The 18,218-nt window shown below is 40.1% G+C and overlaps 1 protein-coding gene and 1 pseudogene across 1 annotated transcript in view; one reads left to right on the forward strand and one right to left on the reverse strand.

The window, feature by feature from the left end:
- Nucleotides 1-18,218, reverse strand: part of ARHGEF28 (Rho guanine nucleotide exchange factor 28) — a 306,764-nt gene that overhangs the window by 202,385 nt on the left and 86,161 nt on the right. The gene's annotated exons all lie outside the window — the stretch shown is intronic.
- LOC131489117 (cytochrome c oxidase subunit NDUFA4-like) lies at nt 17,825-18,184 on the forward strand (annotated as a pseudogene).

Here is an 18,218-nt window from a genome sequence, read left to right on the forward strand (position 1 = left end):
CCTTCTCCCTGAAAAAATTATTTAATATCCAAGCAGAAGACTTGTCATGATTTGCATTTTGAAAGACTTGTAACTGGGGGCGCCTGGGTGGCTCAGTCGGTTAAGCGTCCGACTTCAGCTCAGGTCACGATCTCACGGTCCGTGAGTTCAAGCCCCGCGTTGGGCTCTGGGCTGATGGCTCAGAGCCTGGAGCCTGCTTCTGATTCTGTGTCTCCCTCTCTCTCTCTGCCCCTCCCCTGTTCATGCTCTGTCTCTCTCTGTCTCAAAAATAAATAAACGCTAAAAAAAATTTAAAAAAAAAAAAAAAGACTTGTAACTGAAGAAATCCTTAAGTTATTATAAGCCCTGAATTATCTCATTCTTAATAGGATAGCCAGATTCATTTGTATTTTTTAACTAGTTATACCTTTCACCCAAACAACACACCTCCAGAACCATGTGTTCCTAAGGAAAGCACATCTAACTCCCCTGAGTCAATGTCAACATGTTTCCAATAATTACAGAAACCAGTGTATTCCCATTGAAACCCAATATGCTAAATATTGAGCATGTGGAGCATGCGGTTGTTAAAAATGGATTATTTTTGACACACAGAACATTAAGAGCTTTCTACATTTCTCAGATTTGAGGTGTTTTGTTTAGAAGGCTAAAGGAAGAGAAGGGATAAAAATTATGGAATTTCAACTGAGGATTAAAAAAAAAAAAAAAAAACCTAGTTCAATAATACAAACTGTTCCAAAAATATCCAAGATATTGGTCTTCAACTGTTTGACTAAAGACAACATATTTGGTCCTGGGCTTTTGTCATAGTTTTTTGTTTACCAATTCAGTTTCGTTACTTGTCTTCAGTCTGTCCAGATATTTCGAGCAGTAATTTCTCTGACATTGGCCATATCAACATTTTCTAGATATGTCTCCTCAAGCAAGGGAAACAAAAGCAAAATTAAAATACTAGGACTACAGCAAAATAAAAAGCATTTGCACAGCAAAAGAAACCAACAAAATGAAAAGGCAACCTACTAAACGGGAGAAGATACTTGCAAATGATGTATCTGAGAAAGGGTTAGTATACAAAATGTGTAAGTGACATACAACTCAACCCCAAATAAGCAAACAACCCAATTAATAAATGGGCAGAGGAACTGAATGAACATTTCTCCAAAGACAACATACCAATGGCCTGACACAAGAAAGATGCTCAACATCACTAATCACCATGGAAATGTGAATTAAAACCACAATGAGATATTACCTTACACCTACCTGAATGACTAAAATCACAAAGACAAGAAAAAAAAGTGTTGGCAAGGATACAGAGAAAAAGGAACCCTCGTGCACTGTTGATGGGAATGCAAACTGGTCCAGCCACTGTGAAAACCAGTATGAAGGTTCCCGAAAAAATTAATAACAGAAATACCATATGATCCAGTAATTCCGCTATTGGGTATTTACTCAAAGAAAATGAAAACACTAGTTCAAAAAGACATAGCACCCTTATGTTTATTGCAGAATTATTTACAATAAACAAGATATGGAAGCAACCTAAGTATCCATGGATAGACAAATGGGTAAGGAAGCTGTGGTGTACATATTCAATGGAATAACACCAACCATAAAAAAGGATGAGCTAGTGCCATTTGAGATAACATGGTTGGACCTAGAGTGTATTAGATGAAGTAAAATAAGTCACACTGAGAAAGACAAATACCTTACGATTTCACTCATGAGTCAAATCTAGTGGAGTGAAAACAAAAAAACAAACAAAGAAAAAATGAATTTAAAAAAGCAGAATGAGGGGCGCCTGGGTGGCTCAGTCAGTTAAGCGTCCGACTTCAGCTCAGGTGACGATCTCGCGGTCCATGAGTTCGAGCCCCGCGTCGGGCTCTGGGCTGATGACTCAGAGCCTGGAGCCTGCTTCCGATTCTGTGTCTCCCTCTCTCTCTGCCCCTCCCCTGTTCATGCTCTGTCTCTCTCTGTCCCAAAAATAAATAAACCTTAAAAAAAAAAAAAAAAAAGAATGAGAACTATAAAAAGAATGAGAACTATAAATAGAAAGAAAAAAATTGGTTGCCAGAGGGGAGGGGGGAGGTGGGCAAAATGGGTGAAGAGGAGTGGGAGATACAGACTTCCAGTTATGGAATGAATAAATCATAGCAGTAGAAAGCACGGCTTAAGGAATACATTCAATGATATTGTACAAGCACTAGAACAGGACAGATGGTAGCTACCCTTTTGGTGAACAGGGCAGAATATACCAACTTGTCAAATCACTGTGCTGTACATCTGAAACTAATGTCACATTGTGTGTCAACTATTCTCAAATCAAAAAAATAAAAATAAAGACTCAACCCACACTAACTAAAGAGACCAAAAGATTCTAAACACATGGTTAATTTGGGGGCACCTCAAGAATCAATTTCTCTTTTTTCAAACCTAGAGTTTTAAGCCAAAGAAAACATTAATCTTTAAAGAAATTCTGCTTCACAGAAGATTCTTTTAACCTGTAATGATTGCAGGCTACATCCATTACAAAGCCATCAATCCTTTGGTATGCGTTTTCTGAAAAAAAAACTTATTTCCATTTCCTTTGTTTTGCCTTAAATGTACCTACAGACGCAAGGTAACACTGGGATCCCATAAGGCAAGCAGGGTGTCCCCACCTACCCATCTCCCTCCCAGCCTTGCTGGCACACCTTGTTAACAGTTGAGAAGCATTTGTATTCCAACCAATGCTCTGTAAGAACATAACTCTGCCTGGACACTTTACTGTTTAAAAAACTTTGGATGGAAGAATAAGTTGAGTTGATTTCACTAAATTTTATTTTACAAACTTATAAACAGAACTATAAGCTATAAACTTAGCCATCAACTGAAAATACCATTTATGTTTATATTTTCATTTAATCTTGAAACTCAGAAAAATTGATTTTCGGGGCGCCTGGGTGGCTCAGTCAGTTAAGCGTCCGACTTCAGCTCAGGTCATGATCTCGTGGTTCGTGAGTTCAAGTCCCGCATCAGGCTCTGCGCTGATGGCTCAGAGCCTGGAGCCTGTTTCAGATTATGTGTCTCCCTTTCTCTCTGACCCTCCCCCATTCATGCTCTGTCTCAAAAATAAATAAACGTTAAAAAAAATAAAACAATAAAAAAAGGAAAAATTGATTTTCATCCAGGATTAATATAATGATTTTGTATAGCTATGTTTCATTGAATACCACTATGTACCACTCGTAGAAAATATATTTAATCCTCACAATACATTGCGAGGGTGGGTTCTGTAGTTCTGACTTTATAAATGAATAAAGTAAGTAATGACTCAGGACAAATCTGAAGGCCACAGCTAGGATTTGTATTCAGGGTTACCTCCTATGTACTACTTGCTACTATTCCAAGATCAAAACAAGTGTGTAAATGATTTGTATTTACAAGTCCCAAAAAAGACGAGTCCCCAATTCATTAAGTTACTGTCTCTAAAGTTAAAAGAAATGGCCTACACAATTTGAGTCAAACTATTTACTGTAACGTGGACATCTTACTGGAAAGAAGAAAAATACATGCCTCCCTATCAGAAAGCAAGAGCCCACCGGAAATTTGATCAGTGACAAGTAAATGAGAAATTTAACATATTCTGAAGAGAATGATGATCTAAATGGCTTTTGTAAATAGACAACCTAAAGAGAGGTAAGTTTTCAACACTCGATCATTGTGTTACCCCCCAGACAAGATGACTTAGCCAGCTCATCTGAGTATTCCACCTGGTCTGACAGCAGATACCTAGAGGAAATACTGCAGAGCTCCCTAAGGACACATGTGCAACCACACCCCCTTTACACCACGACTATCTCAAAAATAAAATCAGCACTATCCATGCTCATCCGCATTACAGCAACACATATTAATCTTTACTCATCCACCAAATCCAGTACCAACTGCTTTCAAAAGATCATCTCATTTAATCCCACAACCATCTTTTGAGGTAGGTGTTTTATTCTCATCCCCATTTGACAAACAAGGGAACTGAGGCAGGGAGTGCTGAGCTAACTTATCCAGGTCACACAGCTAGATAGGAGACTGACCCAGGCAGTCCTTAATGTCTCACAGTCAAGTCCTTATAGAGAATGGACACTGGCCAAGCCAACATGCTCTTTCTTGGAGACCAAGACATGCTTCATCCTCTATGTACTTGTGGATCAATCCTGCCAGGTTGCAATGACCTTTACAAAGTCCTTCATAATGCTCAGGGCTTGTCATCATTTCCTAATTTTCTGATCTTTATTCTCCATTTCCTTGATTGCACCTTCAGGTGCTATAAAACTCACACGTTAACACCCAGCACCAGACTCCTCCCTTGTTTCTGGGGCAAGGTCACATATCTTTGCTCAACCATCCAAAGCATCAAAACTCTTCCTTTCAGGTCACACACCTTTGGTCAACCATCCAAAGCATCAAAACTGTTCCTTTCAAGGGGCACCTGGGTGGCTCAATCAGTTGACCATCTGACCCTTGATTTTGGCTCAGGTCAGGATCCCAGGATCATGGGATCCATCCCACATCAGGCTCCATACTGAGAGTGGAGCCTGCTTAAGATTCTCTCTCTCTCCCTCTGCCCCCCTCCCCTGCTCATTCCTTCACCTCGCTAAAATTGAAAAGAAAAGAAAAGAAAAGAAAAGAAAAGAAAAGAAAAGAAAAGAAAAGAAAAGAAAAGAAAAGAAAAACTTTTCCTTTGACATGCAAGATAAATGATGGAAAGAGCAGTGACAGAAAACATTATTTGCAGAACACACTTATCCCAGAATAATTGGGCAGCTCCCTGATGGATCTCATCAGGATTCCCAATGGGATCCTTCTCCTCCTCAGCTAGAACACTCAGTACCACATGTTCCTTGCTAGATTCACACTAACTCTCTGTGGCTACGAATATTGTTTAGCATTCAGAACAAAAGGGAAAAAACAGTAACCTTTCAACTTGTCTTAACTCTACATGATAATATCAAAGAGGGCTTTATTTAATTATTTTCCACAACGTTCTACTTCTAACATTTTATAATTTAAAATCATATTTTAAATTTTTCAATAATAGGTTTACCTGTCACACCTGACTTTAAAGAAAAATTGAATTTTACCTTGTAAAGCTAAGGAATTGATTCAAGATTTGTAGAGGCACCACAAAGGGAAACCACCAACTGTGACCCATGTTTCAGTGAGCTACTAGTCCAACCATTTCCTTACTACATTTTGATAAAAGCAATAATTAAGAATGAGCAATCTTTCCAAAAGACAAGAAGGGTTCTATCTTGTTCTACAGGTTTACTAATGAAGACATAGATGTCCCTGTCGAATAGACAAATGGCAGGAGCAAAGTTGGAAGCATCAGTAAGTCAAGACTCAAAAAGAACAGGGCCTGGGAATGCAAGCTGGTGCAGCCACTCTGGAAAACAGTATGGAGGTTCCTCAAAAAACTGAAATAGAACTAGCCTACGACCCAGCAATAGCACTACCAGGCAATTACCCAAGGGATACAGGTGTGCTGTTTCGAAGGGACACGTGCACCCCCATATTTATAGCAGCACTATCAACAATAGCCAAAGTATGGAAAGAGCCCAAATGTCCATCGATGGATGAATGGATAAAGAAGAATGTATATACACACACACACACATATACATACAATGGAGTATTACTCAGCCCTCAAAAAGAATGAAATCCTGCCATTTGCAACTACATGGATAGAACTAGTGGTATTATGCTAAGTGAAATTACTCAGAGAAAGACAAATATCATATGACTTCATTCATATGAGGACTTTAAGAGACAAAACAGATGAACATAAGGGAAGGGACACAAAAATAATATAAAAACAGGGAGGGGGACAAAACAGAAGAGACTCATAAATATGGAGAACAAACAGAGGGTTCCTGAAGGGGTTGTGGGAGGGGGGGATGGGCTAAATGGGTAAGGGGCACTAAGGAATCTACTCCTGAAATCATTGTTGCACTACATGCTAACTAATTTGGATGAAAATTTTAAAAAACAAAAAATAAAATAAAATAAAATAATAAGATGCGATGCGATGCGATGCGATGCGATGCGATAAGATAAGATAAGATAAGATAAGATAAGATAAGATAAAATAAAATAAAATAAAATAAAATAAAATAAAATAAAATAAAATAAAATAAAATAAAATAAAATAAAATAAAACAGGGCCGACACTAACAAGATGAATTTCCCAACTATGAATTCAAGTAGTGCACTTAAAACTCAGCAGCACGACAGAAGATGGAAGAACACCAGATGACCACCACTGATGTGGAAAGGATCTAGAGATTTGGGAAGGCAGTGACCTCAGGACAGTTGACAGTGTGACGCAGCTGCCCACATCAAGCTAAGACTACCTGAGACTACAGGACAGTGTCCAGAAAAGGAAGAAAATGGTTCCATTGTCCTCTGCTTTAACCAAAGCCTGTGGGGGTTTTCTGTTTAATTAGAGCCACCAGGGTGATAACAGCTGTCAAACCTATATCACAGGAGCTTTGGGAGTTTACTCTGGCAAAGAGAACACTTAATGGGGAGACATAAAAGCCGTTCTCAAACTTTTGAAGGATTATGGACAAGAAAGAGCACTGTTCCTACACAACGTCTCAGGGGCAAAACTAATGGAGAGAATTATGAGAGACAGATTTTTAGACAATTAAAATTTGTAATAATTACAACTGTCCAATTATGGACTCTTTTCATGATCTGGTGAAGAGTTTTCTCTCCACCAATTTAACAAGAGTAGATGACCATCTGTTCCTGTTGTCAGAGAGAATTTCTACACACAAGATTCCACGATAAGTGGTTCAAACTTGCATTAAATACATAGGACATTTTCCTTTTGCTGGGATTCAGAGCATCACAAAAGCATTAAGTGGAAGTAGTCACAAGTGCATTTTGTGCACATCCCCCTAGTTCTGAGCACAGAGACAGACTCATCCACAGAGAGCACTTTAAATTTTGCTTTATAGGTTTCTAAAAAAAGATCTCCCTCTCTTCTTGGTACCCCCAGTCTTACTTAGCTTTTCAGGAACTTCTCCCTGAGGTCCAATCTCAACTCTTCCTGCTGTAATTATACCAAATAACATGGATAACAAAATGAGCTCTCTAATGATCCTGACAGAATAATATTTGACCTAAGAACCTATCAATTAAAGAAACATGTACAGAGACAAAATATGAAGCAATGAATTCTTTAAATGTTTCCAATCTCTAAATGTCAAATGTCATTCAGAACAGTTTTGAAAACCATTACAAGACTGATTTACATGCTTTCATTTTTGAGTGCAAACACAGACCTCCTTGTGTAAGAGCTCTGCTAGTCTTTTCAGATCGAGCTCTCTATCTCTATGCAGGAAGAATGGACTGAAGCTTAATGTGTTTAGATTAAAATCACTCAGAACTGACGGGAAATGACACTTGAGCAGCAGGAATACAGGACAGCTTTAAAAGGTTAGTGACAACACTGAGTACTCAAAAATGCCTAATTTGCTTAAAAGGTACCCAAATACAGTTTCCATAAAGACTGTTGTTCTCTCCTTTCTTTAAGAGCTAGATAAAGTCGCCAAACACAAAGCTGCCTTGAAACCCCACTCGGGACAAAATTCTCACTGGCCGTATTCCTCGTACCTTACACTGTGCTTAGTAAATTTATCACATGCTCTCTTGATGGACTCCAGCAACAAACTAATTTGCCTACTAGTCAACCCATCAATTTTCCATTAAAACTCTTTACTTCCCAATTAACTGGAAGGCATGTACTAGATTCTTTTTAAGTGCTTCCCTAACAAAAATAAAACTAAAGTTAAGCACTCAATCAACTCTTTTAAAAGACATTGGTTTTCGTTACTGCCATAGCTGGGCTCTAGAGAATGTGTCCATAAGCAGGACAATGAACTGGTATCTATTTAACAGGAGTTTTGTTGACAAGATTGCTAGCCGTACAGTGAGACGAGGGAGTTCAGAGCCTGGAAGCTTCAGAGGACTTCCTTTCCATTCTTGAGACTGAACCACACCCTCCTCTCTTCTCGCAGTGAGCTTTTCACTCCATCGAGAGGTACGCTGCACTGAGAAACATGCACATCTTCCCCCCTGCGTTTCAACCAAGAAGGATTCGGTCTTTGCAACCAAGCACGGTCCAGTGGGGGGGAATAACTCACATTGCCCAAGTCTATCACTTTGATTACTAGATTAACAATGATTCTTGGAGACTTTTTATTTTTAAAGATTTCTTTTTTTATTTTTGTTTTTAGAGCCCATGCTCAGCATGGAGCCCAACGTGGGGCTTGATCCCACAACCCTGGGATCACAACGAGAGCCAAAACGAAGAGTTGGATGCTAAATCGACTGAGCTACCCAGGCGCCCCTTAATGATTTCTTAATTAAGAAATATACATGATGAAGGTGAGGCTTGGCACAGGAAAGGGTTGCCGGACACCCAAAATGGAAACCAAGTCTTCACACTCTTCTCAAATCCTTTTTGTACTCTTCTTCATTACCCAGCCAAATATTGTCAGCTATTCTTTTTTTTTAATTTTTTTAATGATTTTATTTATTTTTGAGACAGAGACAGAGCATGAGCAGGGGAGGGGCAGAGAGAGAAAGGGACACACAGAATCTGAAGCAAGCTCCAGGCTCTGAGCTGTCAGCACAGAGCCAGACGCGGGGCTCGAACTCACGGACTGTGAGATCGTGACCTGAGCCAAAGTCGGAAGCTCAACCGACTGAGCCACCCAGGCGCCCCTATCGTTAGCTATTCTTAAGAGAACATGATGTGTCTAGGGCTTTGCAAGCCAGACATGTGAATGAATACACTTTTCCCCACCAATTACGTCCCTAAGTTTTCCAAAATATCGACCAAAAAAAGCAAACTCACAGACTACAGTACAGGGACCTTACTACAACCAGTAGTGCAGGTAGCATTTTTCAAAAACACAATAAAGATCTTTAGTTGTTAGTTGGTTATTTAACCTATGGTAGTCTCTAACCTTAATTTCACTTAAAAATAGTGCAGGGCTGCCCAGGTGGCTCAGAGACGGTGTGGGCACACTCTGTCTCTCAAAATAAACAAACTTAAAAAAAAAAAAATCTCGCAAATTCTTTTATGCAACTGAAGAACAACAACCTTCTTACAGTCACCCTTTAAATCATTGCTAATCGTTACCGAGTTCACCTAAGGGAAAAAATTAAGCAGGGAGGACCAAAATTCTATTCATACCCATAAGTCTCAAACTTAAAGGTCACATGCACAGAAAGGCAATTGGTCATAATCGTTCTAAGTGTTCCTCAATGATTTCATGTAATATAGGGCTGTGAGGATAGGATTAGCTATGTGCAAACAGCTACAGCTGACAAAGTCTAAGTTCTCCTGTACCAAAACATATCCTCTATCAGTTCACCAAGTTTACTTCTTGGTATTATGAAGTCATTTGAAATTATGATAAATAATATTTAATGATACAGTAAAATATTGTTAAAACTAGGTCACAAAATAAATATTTTTGTTCAAGTAATTATGCATATAAGCAGATGAAAATGAAAGATAGAGGAGATTCGGGTTTTGTTTTGTTTTACCTTCTTCATTCTTTTCGATATTTTTCAATATTTCTACAATGAACATGCATCACATCTACAATTAAGAGAAAAATCATGAAATTTCAAGGAAATTTAGTAATCACCCTTTGGTAAACTGGTCACGTGCAATCCTAGTCCTAGGTATTTATGCAGACATTGTTGTAAACCTACAGTCACGTAAGAACTATACAAATGGTTACAGTAGCTCTATCCGTAATCACTGAAAAGTGACAATACCTCAAATATCCTTCAATCGGTGAATAAATCAACTGCAGTATCTCCACACAGTGGCATACTACTCAGCAGTACAAAGGAATGAACTACTGAGACAGGCAACAAATGGATGAATCTCAAACACGTTATGCTGAATGCCAAAAGCGAGACTCAAAGGGCCACATGATTGACAGGACGTGACGCAAAAGGTGAAAACATAGGCGGGGGGGGGGGGGGGGGGTGGGGGGGGGGTGGTGGTGCAGATTAATAGTTGCCCAAGATTGGGGTTAGGAGAGGCAATGGCTACAACCAAGGAGCAGCACAGGCAATTTTGAGGGTGATAAAAATGTTTTATACCTGGATTGTGGTGCTACTTAGAGAACTAAATGCACTTGTCAAAAGTAAGAAGTGTTTACTAGGAAGGATGAATTTTACCATAGGCACATTATACCTTAATAAACTTGACCAAAAACAAGAACAACCCACCACTTGGAACTGAAAGCCTACTCATGTCCAGATTATATTCTGTTCTGTGTGATTCTTTATCTAAAATGCACCTATGTTTCTTCAAAAAGTTTTTTCAATTATTTTAGTTTTCATTATTTTAATAATTTTCACCTAGCAGGTGCATTCTGAAGGACTGGAACAGAGAAAGAAAATTTTTAACAGGGATGAGTCGAGGGGCACCTGGGTGGCTCAATCAGTTGAGTGTCCGACTTTGGCTCAGGTCATGATCTCACGGTTTGTGGGTTCAAGCCCCACATTGAGGTCTGTGCTGACAGCTCAGAGCCTGGAGCCTGCTTCGGATTCTGTGTCTCCCTCTTTCTCTGCCCCTCCCCTGCTTGTGCTCTCTCTCTCTCTCTCTCTCAAAAATAAATAAACTTTAAAAAAAAAATTTAAAAATGAAAATAGGGGTGGGTAAATCATGCGGAGGACACCCAGGCCTGTCTGCACTATCCCTACAAATGCTAGCAAGGACACCTGTGTGGGCCACTGGACACAAATCAAGGCACTCCAGAGCTGGAGAGAAGGTACTTAAAAGGAGTGGAGAAAGGGGCGCCTGGGTGGCGCAGTCGGTTAAGCGTCCGACTTCAGCCAGGTCACGATCTCGCGGTCTGTGAGTTCGAGCCCCGAGTCGGGCTCTGGGCTGATGGCTCGGATCCTGGAGCCTGTTTCCAATTCTGTGTCTCCCTCTCTCTCTGCCCCTCCCCCGTTCATGCTCTGTCTCTCTCTGTCCAAAAATAAATAAAAAACGTTGAAAAAAAAAATTTAAATAAAAGGAGTGGAGATGGCAGATACCATTTTCTTGTCTAATATTTGCAGGAGGTAACCAAATGCAATCTCTGAAATCCACTCCAGAGAAGCCAGGATTTGGTTGTAACTGAGCACTTCTAACCATCACGCCCATGCCAGAACCATTTCTAGACCGATTAGAGTGTGACTAAGCAGTCGCCAGGCCAGTTTGGTTTGCTCATTTAGGGTTTAAAATACCCTCCCCACCTCTGGATATTAGGATAGCGCTTCTGAGAGGTGTCTGAAAAGATTTAGAATGGCTTATCCTCTTAAACGGATTTGGGAACAAGGAACTTTCTCCTGAGCTTATAAGGGAACTGGTTTTCGGTTTTGTTTGGTCTTCCCCTCCCCCACCATTTATAAGAACATACAAATAAGCCCTAACTGATCCTTATCATGAGCTTACAAGAGTATAATTAGACCAGAGATGTGAAAAACTGTTTTTATCAAGTAGGGAATTCTTTTTCTCAAGAAATATTCTTTTTTTCCAAATATAAGAGAGTGACACCCATTTTCCTGGTCTATGGAGAAGTTAAGAGTAAAGTGGCCTAGGACAGGTACCGAAATTATTCCTGGACAACAATTACATTAATCTCTTTCCTGAACACTTTGAAAATAACGTAAAACATTCTTAAAATTAAACCGTGTATTGAAATATAGCTCCTGCGATATAAAAAATGGAGACTAGCAAATTAATGTTCTTGAAAAAGAATATTTTGGCTAATTAGTAGATTAAATTATTGTTAAGGACTTAAAAGGACTGTCTACATTAAACAAGAGAGATTATCCTCATCTGTTCACTAGACCAGACCACCAAAGAACAGCTACTTCAGAACACAGTTAGCCTTGTTTATATATAAATCTATCTATGTACACACACACACACACACACACACACACACACACACACACACACCATAAAATTCATGGTCTCTGAGTAGGGATTTACCATAAAATACCTGTCTGGTTTTTGTCAGAGCCTTTCTGGAACTTCAACATGTCAGGAGTAGCACTGTTATGTTTAAATTAGGAATCAAATGTCCAACACTAAATGAGTGCAAGAAAATTCACACCCATTGTTTTCATGTCCTACTCATAGTGGGTCTTCCTAAAAAAATAAAGCACTGTACATTTTGAAAAATATAAGGTGAGGTAAGAGACTAAATGGTAACATGGAAACTCGCTCGGGCTGCTGGTCAAGAGAACTGGGCCAACGGTGTTTCATTCATCCACTCCACACACTTGAGGAGCCCTTCCAGTCTGATGGTCTCAGGGAATCCATTAAATAGCTGTGCAACTTTGGACACATCATTTATAATCTCTCTGAGCCTTTGAGAGGGGAAAAAAAACATACTTAGCACACTGGGTAAGTCATGGGAATTAGATAAAAGGTTTACAAAACAGCAAGCACAGTGTCTGGTATGCAGGGGATGTTCAAGAATATTAATTATCTCTCGCCCTCTCTCCTTTCTGAAAAGCTTTTGTTACACACTCACAATGAATCTTTTTGCTTAGTCTACTAAACAGTCCAGCGGAGAAGCAAGCTTTTCTATCTCTGAGTCCACATATGCTGGACAGATTTGTATGCTACTGCTTAATTATTTCTCAACTAACAGTGAATGGCTACAGAAGACCATTGTTAATAGGCTTCTGGATATGATCAATAAACACTGACTCTGTGTCTAGGTCTACAGAAAATCTTCCAGGTGAGGGTGGGGCCAGCACAGGGCACACGACAGAACAGTTCCTAAGCCCTTTACACCAGGGACATCTCAGACAAGGAGTATACCAACAGATGAGACAAAATTTCATGCAACAGTTCCATGCTACAGTCAGAGGACTAACCATGAGCTGCCTGGTTTAAAAAAAAAAAAAAAAAAAAAAAGACACCATTAATAAAAATAAAGGCTTTAAACACGGTATTTTCAAAATCAAAAGCGACCAGCCAGATAAACCTAATTTGGGCTCATTCTAGACACACAGCACTCAAGCAGAGGTAGATTCTGGAGGGAAGTAAACCCAGAGTCACTGACCAACACACCAAACCCACAGGCACTTTCAACACTTCAGATTTTCCCCTTTCTGAAGATTCAACAGGACTCAAGAATGATTTTACTTTACTTCTCAAAGAGGTCATCAACTAGTTTTCTGGTTTCAACAGCATAGGTTGGTGTAAGCCGTGACTCTGTAATTCAATACCAGTGGAGCTGGAGAATGAAGTCTTTGGCCAACGGGTATCCACAAATCCCTGAAGTATAAGCTCATACTATTAAATGTCTTCATGGACACTGAGGCAGGAGACTGTCTCATGCTCCAGGGTCCCTATCCTCCCTGGCACACTGTCGAGAACTGCTCCTGTGGAACTCCCTTGCTCTTCACAGCCCGAGGGAAAAAGGAAAAAGCAAAAACAAAGAAACCCAGATCCCACAGTTTCCTGCTCTCCAGGTTCTCAAAACAAAGACCTTAGTGAGAATGTAAGCAATGAAATGCTCTAATCTCTATTTTAAAGCTAATGATTAATGAGTTCAAGCCTCTTGGTTTGAGGAAATTGGAGAACTATCACATTTTGTAGAAAGCTGCTATTTTCAAAGGCAAGGGCCTTTCAAATTCCCCCAAAGGTTCTTCAAATCCTAAGATGGTCAGCAAAATGACAAAATATATGTTCAATTTTGGCATAGGTAGCCTTTTCGTTTTCTTGAATATCCACTTTGAGATATGTATGTCCCATTTATAAGAAGAAGTCAGTCAGAAGGAAGAATAATGAATAGGGTTGGAAAATCTGGACCCAGGACCTCAGTTCAGCCTGTGACCCTGATTCACACTTTTAAGTCTCAGAGGAGGACATTTCCCCTCAAGGTCTGGCTGTGCATCTACTCCCCATTTGTCAGATTGTACCATTCCACCCATCATACACCCTCTTCCCCTTGCATTTCAACTGGGACCCTCATGAGATTATCAACACGTTCAAGTCCAATACCATTTCAGAGTCAAATTCTTCCTTCATCTTATATGCTCTCGCTATTTCCTGTGACAGCCAAGGTCTGCAATCCTGGTCTCCCTTTCTAACTCACTGCAATCCAGCCGACATCCTACCATACCTCCAACTGGTAGCTAAACACCCTCACTGACATCTTCAATCTTCTGTAACTAACCTCAAAAATAATCTTATGTAACTAACCTCTTTGCTAACGCGTATGACCTCTCATTTTTTGAACCTCTCCCCTCCCCTGTCTTCCAATGCATCACAAGCTCTTGCTCTACTCTCTTGTAACCCCCTTAGTTTACTCTGCTCTCTTCATTGATTAATTCAACCAAAAATAAAGTTATGTTCCCTCCAGGGACCACCTGTCATATCTACTCATGTGGTCATTTACTCCTATCTGTAAAATATAATGATTACTAAATGAACTCTAAAATCTCAAGTGACAACTAAAAAAGCTTATTACCATTATTTTCAATATTCATGCTTACTATTTAAGGCAACTGCCACACTCAAAATATTTTGACATACATCAAGTCATTTGTCTTTTAGAACAACACATTCTTAGTTTAACCCATTTGCCTCTGAGGTAGATGGTCCAACAGGCAGGATCGATATGAGAACCTGCAACTGTCCACTCTCCTGCAAGACATCTTTCCTGTCACCTGGTGGTCTGTAGCTTTTCTTCAATGCCACCTGGCAAGGAGTCCTATCTAGTACTTAGGCAGGAATATAATCCCCAGCTAATGCTTTCTTCATATGTAAGAATATAATTTGCCTTGTTATTGAGGTAGTGAGGCTTTGTTTCTGGGAACATGTACCCTCTATGCATGTGATATATGTGTCTTCCAACTTGCAAAGAGTTAGTTACTGATACCTAGTATGACTAGTATGACAAGGGTAATACTTTGATAGTGATTTCTCTACCACCCTCCACCTCCACACACACACACACACACACACACACACACAGTTTGTGTGTCATCTTTCCCTTGTCAACCTGAAGCCTTGCAGCTATGGATGCTTGTCCTGAGGAGACAGGACATTTTAGCACTGTGACAGCAGAAAACAAAAGAGAACTATCTGCTTCTGACATTGAAAACGTGATTTTACATCAAGACAATGGGCTGGAAAAGTCGGCTTTATCAAGAACAGAGCTTGAAAATTTCAGATTGCGGTGTCTTCTATGGAAGGCAAAGCTGCTTCTTATTAAGGCTAGGGATGATGCTTGCTACCAACTACAGAAAGAAGCTTCAATAGGGTGAAGCCTAAAATTCACTCCTTCTGGGATCAGGGGATTACAAGAAGACAGGGGTGGTCAAACATGAGCACTCTGATCTCCCTTCTTATTTTTGACCCTAACAAGGAAAAGGTTTCAGATAAGTTCCAGGACACTTCAAGACTGAGACTAACATTTAACCCACTGTATAGCCAATTTGAGTTCTAGTATGGTGTGGATGGGACCAGAAGTTACTGTGTACTCCTAAGAAGGATGGAGAAAGAAGTGAATCAAGAAGCAAGAGACCTGGCTAAACAAAAGATAACTCACAGCAGAGATGTACAATGGTGAGGTCCTAGGCCACGCACTGGATTGAGGAGGTGATAGATCTGGAGAGGTCCCAAAAAGTGTTAGCAAGGGCTGAGAGATGGAGTCAAAGTCAGCTGAGGACCACAACTGGGGCTTGACAAAGCTCAAAGAGACCAGCCCACAACCTACATAGCTGCAGATACCAGCCAGACACCCAAAAACAGAAAAGGTCATTGAGAAGTGGCATGAAGGCAGAGGACACCCAATCCCCACTCTGTTCCCCAGACCTGCACAAAGTACCCTAGAAAGGAAGAGATGAGGCCACATACCTGAGAAATTGAAAAGTTTATCTAAATAAGTGAGCATAGAAAACATAAAGCAACTATTTATTTATATCATTTCATCAGACAACATATACTGCAGTAGACTCCTTTTGTGTTCTACTGCCCAGCAGACAAGGGGTCAGGAGGACACATCTTTCTTAGAAATAAGTGAAGAAACAATATTTCTTCTGCATATTGGAATATAGCTTGAGGAGCTCTAAACTCTTCCTAACTAGTATATCGAAAAATTCCATTTTAATTAATCCGATTTTCAGTGTAACAACATCATTTCCATGACCCGTAACAATAGTTCTTTGCCACTGTAATTAATACAACAATAAACTTACTAATAGGATTCTTTCACAAGCTAACACATGATCATTACAATTCATCTTTCTTCTATGATATCTCATGCCCAGAAAACTAAGAGCTCTGTTCTATTTGAAATTTTCAGCATTCAGGGCAATGCCTCACATGCAGTTAGCACTCAAAATTTTACTTTCCTTACTGAAAGCAACAATGAATAAACAATCACCGAAGCATAAGAACATGACCACTTTTGGGGGTGCCTGAGTGGCTCAGTCAGTTAAGCGTCCGGCTTCAGCCCAGGTCATCATCTCACAGTTCGTGAGTGCGAACTCCGCATTGGGCTCTGTGCTGACAGCTCAGAGCCTAGAGCCCGCTTCAGATTCTGTCGGTCTCTTGCTCTCTCTCTCTCTCTCTCTCTGCTCCTCCCCTGCTCACATTCTGTCTCCTTTCTCTCTCAAAAATAAATATTTAAAAATTTTTTAAAAATGACCACTTTCTACGTTATCAGTGATGTGGTTATATTGGACACAACCTAAGTTACTGTCATCATTCCAGTTTTCTCAAATACAATGTTGATATTCTAATAAAGAGATCTCCTGGAAAGGGGAAGGCAGAAACCCAGAGAGGTGGCTACAGGAGAGAGCAGAGAGATCAACCACAATGTGAAGAGGACAAGATTAAGGACAAGAGGAAAATAAAGGAGTTAGACAATTCAACCGACATGAGCATGACCAGAAAACCAGTCAGGTGACCAAGAAAGGACAGGAGGAGGAGGGGCAAACCACCTCAGGCTGACAAGATGCTCAACACCACTAATAATCAGGGAAAAGCAAATCAAAAGTCGAATGAGTTACCCCTCACATCTGTCAGAATGGCTAAAATCAAAAACACAAGAACGGGGGCACCTGGGTGGCTCAGTCAGTTAAGCGTCTGACTTCGGCTCAGGTCACGATCTCACGGTCCGTGAGTTCGAGCCCCGAGTCGGGCTCTGGGCTGACTGCTCAGAGCCTGGAGCCTGTTTCAGATTCTGTGTCTCCCTCTCTCTCTGACCCTCCCCCGTTCATGCTTTGTCTCTCTCTGTCTCAAAAATAAATAAACGTTAAAAAAAAAAAATTAAAAAAAAACAAAACAAAACACAAGAACGAATGAGTGTGGGCAGGGATGTGGAGAAAAAGGAACCCTCCTGCACTGTTGTTGGGAATGCAAACTGGTGCAGCCACTCTGGAAAACAGTACGAAGGTTCCTCAAAAAATTTTAACAAGAGTTACCATATGATCCAGTAATCACACTATGGGGTATTAATCCAAAGAATACAAAAACACGAATTCAAAAAGATATATGCACTCTATGATTATTGCAGCATCATTTACAACAGCCAAAATACGGAAGCAATCCAAGTGTCCATCCACAGATGAATGGGTAAAGAAGATGTGGTAGATACATATATACAATAGAATCTTACTCAGCCACGAAACAAAGAATGCCATCTGTGCTTGGTATAGGGACTACTTAGTGGTCGGCCTTGCAGATTTGATCTTTTCATCTTCTGGAACTGAGGCCCCTACCACAATCATGTTAAGCCAGATTCTTGGTCAGGCCAAGCAGCATCTGAGCTTGATCCCCCTTCTCTGTATTTACTGGAGCAGGAGGTAATGGAGCTGCTATAAGTCTTGTCCCTGGGCACTGTTCAGTCCCGAGGTCAGTGGGGATAGCAAGAATAACCCAGAACCCTAGAACAAACAGGGTCCCAACGATCAATACAAGTTCTACTCAGTGAACGTAGATTACAGCAAACTGAAGAAAAAAAAGTCCAGACTTCTAAATAAAATGTTTCACTATAAAGCTGCTGAGAATCAAGGTCTTCCAGAAGTCATCCACACAATTTTCTACTTATCCGGGAATTATCTCCCCTCTAAATGCACAAAATCATGATGTATTGTGTTGGGGTTTATACTGATTAGTAGGT

The sequence above is a fragment of the Neofelis nebulosa genome, chromosome 1, assembly GCF_028018385.1.
Source record: "Neofelis nebulosa isolate mNeoNeb1 chromosome 1, mNeoNeb1.pri, whole genome shotgun sequence".
NCBI lineage: Eukaryota > Metazoa > Chordata > Mammalia > Carnivora > Felidae > Neofelis > Neofelis nebulosa.